Source organism: Marmota marmota, unplaced genomic scaffold, assembly GCF_001458135.2.
Source record: "Marmota marmota marmota unplaced genomic scaffold, marMar, whole genome shotgun sequence".
Lineage (NCBI taxonomy): Eukaryota > Metazoa > Chordata > Mammalia > Rodentia > Sciuridae > Marmota > Marmota marmota.
In genome coordinates this window covers 54,401,807-54,405,932 of record NW_026000174.1, presented here as the reverse complement: position 1 = coordinate 54,405,932, position 4,126 = coordinate 54,401,807, and positions in this window count along the sequence as shown.

Here is a 4,126-nt window from a genome sequence, read left to right as displayed (position 1 = left end):
GGGTCCTGTGTCGTTGGTGGCAGGGCCCAGGGATCCCCGACTCAGGCCCAGGGAGGACAGCACAGCGGCCTGGGGCCCTTTTCCAGCCTCTTCTTTCTGACCCCAGAGTCCCCACTGTCCCCAGACCCACAGTCAGAAGGAAACAGGCCTTGGGCTTCACTCTGCTGGGAAAGGACACTGGGGGGACACTGTGGGGGTCAGAGGGTGCAGGCCCTGGGAGCCGTGCTTCCCGAGCCCCGGGGTGTGTGTGTGAGGTGGGGTCTCCCTGTCTGTCTCGGGCTGTTCCCAGAATGCAAATGGAGGAGGATGGAAGAGGGTCCCTGAAGGCCAGGAGCTGGGGGTCAGGAGCGCCCGGGGGCGGGTAAGGCTCAGGGTACAGCGCTGGCCTGGGAGGCCGGCCGGGTCACGCCCGGGACAGAGGGGAAGGCCCACGGTGTGTGTTCTACCTGGTCCTGAGCCACTGCCCCCAACCATGTCCCTGTGTCTGCCCCCGGAGTGTCTGGGCCTGAAGGGGGTCAGGGGTGTGATGTCCTCTCTCTTGGGCCTTCAGACTCTGGGCCTCAGTTTTCTCATCTGCCGATGGGGCTTGTCCGCCTGCTCTGCTGGCCTCCGGGGTTGCCGTGAGGACCCCAGCGGGGGATGCTGGAAGAGGATGGGCTCTATCATTTGCAGGGCCTGGCAAGAGTAGAAAGGGAGACTTGTTTAAAAAAATATTAAGAATTTTAAGATGGCGACATCGGAACTCACTGCCAGCTGGGCCCCGAGGGACGTGCGGGCCACATACCTGTGGGCCAGGCTCGGCTGGAAGGTGGCCCTGCACCTCCTCCTGCCACTAGGCCAGCCCTCGTACCTCCAGCCGTGGGTTCTGGGTGGGCCAGGAGGGCGGGGCCTGGGGAGCTTGGGGACAGGGGTGGACAGCTGAGGAAGGAGGAGGGACAGGCGAGCCAAGCCCTGCCCACAGCTTCCCAGGCTGCTTCTGAGCTGGGCAGGCGCGTGGGCAGGACGGGGGCCTCCGGTGCTCTGGGCCCTGGTCTCAGGGTGGCGGGGCTGCAGCAGGTGGCCGGGCTGCAATCTGCTGATTCCGCATGAGCCACTCAGCTTCAAGACGATGTCTTGTCACCAAAAAGGAGCCCTTGGCCGGTCAGAGGTGGTCACGGTGGGAGAGGGCTACCTGAGTTCCCACGACTACCCTGAACGTGTAACCTGGAGCCCAGGTCATGCTCAGTGGCCATCGAGGACACTGACCTGTGGGGAGGTCCCACAGGCTCACGCTGGGATCTGGGAGAGGCTGGGCTGGTGGCTGGCTGGTCCCCAGGCAAGGGCTGGAGGCCCTTAGGAAGAAGGCCCTGGGGTCACATTGGTGGCTGAGGGGACAGGAGAGCCCAGGACTCCCGCCCGACTGCAGCTGGAACGTCCTCCTGCCGTTCCCGCCACCGTTGTCCGGTCACCTGTCCACTCAGTGTCCCCAGAGAGGCTGGGGGGTCCCTGTGGGCAGAGGAGCTCTCTGCTCTGAGGCAGGCAGTCTGAGCCTGGGCTGTTCTGGGCCTCTCTGGGGGTGACAGGGCTCTGGAGTGGACGGTCACTTTCTCCAGTGTGTGGGGTAGGAGCATTGGGTGGTCGGCCCTTGGTCCTGGCGCTGTGTCCCCCACGGCAGGCGCCCTCCTGTTCTCAGAGCCCGGCCTGCCCTGCCACCAGCCCCTTGCAGAGCCTCCGTGGGGCGGGCAGCCCCGATTCCCAGCCATGTGTGTGCAGGGACAGCTGCGTTCCCACCAGCTGCCCACACCCCTGGCCATCCCTGTGCACCGGCTCCTGGTGGCCAGCATCCCCAAGACCCTTGCCCTGAAGCCACTCAAGAAGAGACACCTGGCTCCGGGCAGGAGCTTTCCTGAAGTCTAAGCGTCTCTGCGGCTCGTTCCTGGGGCAGGACCTGGGCGGGGCAGGACCTGGGCAGGGCAGGCGGGGTCTTGCCTCCCGTCTGAAGCCCTTTGCAAGCCTGGCCCCACCGCGCTCCTGGCCTGGGCGCTCACGTCCACCCAGACCAGTGAGAGGAGTCGGGCTGAGCGGCTGTCAGTCAGGCTGTGCCAGGCACTGAGTGACAGGAGGCAGCTCCTACGAGCCCAAACAGCACCAGAGGTTCTGGAGGTGGAGCTGCTCAACCCTGGTACTCTTTGGCTTCCCAAGGCCATTCATGGAATGGACCATTCCCTCATGGTCATGCAGCGGCTGCCACTGCTCCAAGCATCGCAGACTCCTTCAGCCACAGCAAGAAGAAGAGAAAGACCTGTTTGATGCTGCTCATTTCTTCTTCAGAGGAAGGAAACTTCCCAGAAATCCCTTGGCAGAACTCCTCTGTTGTTTTACTGGCTAGAATGGCACCACATGCCCTCTGTCCCCAACAGGAAGTCTCCTCTGGGTTCCCAGGATTGGCTTGGTGATTCACTCCCTGGGCTGGGAGGGGCGCAGCGTCTCTAGCCTCTGGACACACTGGGCTTCTGTTAGCGAGGAGGCCTGGCCCTGTCCTTCTCTGGGCTCCCTGCCCCCTCCCCCTTCAGGGACCAGCCTGATGGCCAGGGACAAGCGAGGACCGGAGACAGAGGACCCAGGGTGGGCCAGGGCCCTGGGCTGACGCAGGACCTTGTCACTGTCCACCCCAGATCCCTGGGTGGCTGATCTCACGGCTTCCGCGTCCCCAACCCAGCCTGGACTCACCCTGCTGACACTAGGCCACCTCGCGGGTGGGTCCTAAAACCTGTGGGAAGCTCACGGTTTCCTGTGGCCACTGAAGAGGCAGCGCCGTGACCTGGGGCGGGGGGCCTGGAGACAGACCGCGAGACTCCTGGCCAGAGCTCGGGTGGGGGCAGGACTCCAGCCCCCGTGAGCTGGCCTCAGAATCTCCCCGTCACCGAAGCTCCCTGGCCTCCTTGTCCTGGAGGGGGCCTTGGGGGCCCAGTGGGAGAGCATTGTCATGGCATCGATAGCAAAAGGGAGTGGGAAATCAGAGATCATCAACTCCAGTGATGACCAGAGAACGGAGATGGGCCAGGGGGACAGCAGGGTGGCGCTGCCTGCCCCCAGCCTTGCGCATGGCGTGCTCCTCAGACGTCACCTCCTTGGTGAGGTCTTTCCTGACCACGAGGCCCTGGCACTGCCCACCCCCTTACTTACTCCATAAACAAAGAGACCTCAGCACCATCTCACGGGGACACTGCCCGACCCATGTGTCCCCAGTAGAACGTAAGCTCCACCGTCCATGCTGTGTCTCTGGTGCCCAGAAAGTCGCCTGGCACATAGTAGGTGCTCGTTAAATGATTGCTGGTGAGGGAGAGTCCACTGGGACTGGAAGTGGCTTTGCTGAGGGATGACGGGGGCATCTCAGGGGCCTTCTGGGCCCTGCTCTGTGGGTGGACAGTCAGTGGCGGCTCTGGGTGGGAAAGGAGCGCCAGGCTGGAACCCTCCTGAGGCGTCCTCTCCTTGGGCCTGTCCTTCCTGGGCACCACCTGGCCTGGGCTCAGGTGGAATTTTAAGCTCTTGGGCCTGGATCAGGGGCCAGGCAGACCCGGGTGAAATCCTGTGGCTTTGGCCTCCTTGACGCAGGACTTTGGCGAAAGGGACGGGGCTGTTTCCACCCAAAGGGGCCCAGCCCTGACCTGGGCGTGGTCGTGGGGACGAGTGCGATGGCAGAGGCGGAGCCCTTAGTGTGGCTTGTGAGAGGGCCTTGTGGGAAGCCCCAGGTCAACCAGATGACTTCGGGGTCCTTGCCGTCGCCGGTCCCCTGCCCAGTGGTCTCTGTGCACCTGGTTCTCACCCAGCCGCGGGTGACGGGCAGTCAGCAGCCCCTTCGCCCCTTCCATGATGGGGGCCTGGGTCAGGGTACTTGAGCAGCCGGCGGTTGAGACCACAGATGGAACACCAAGGGTGGCCGGGGGTGGGGTCAGCTGGCTACTCTCAGATCAGGGTTCAGGAAGCCCACAGAGGGGGTCTGGGGAGCAGGGCCTTGAAGCAACAGGAAGTTTGTTGTTGTTTTATGTGTGGGGGGTGCAACCCAGGGCCTGGCCTGCTGGGCCTGCACCTGCCCTGGGCTCCCAGGAGGCTTCTCTGAGTTTGGAGGGGAGGGGGGAAGGGGGGG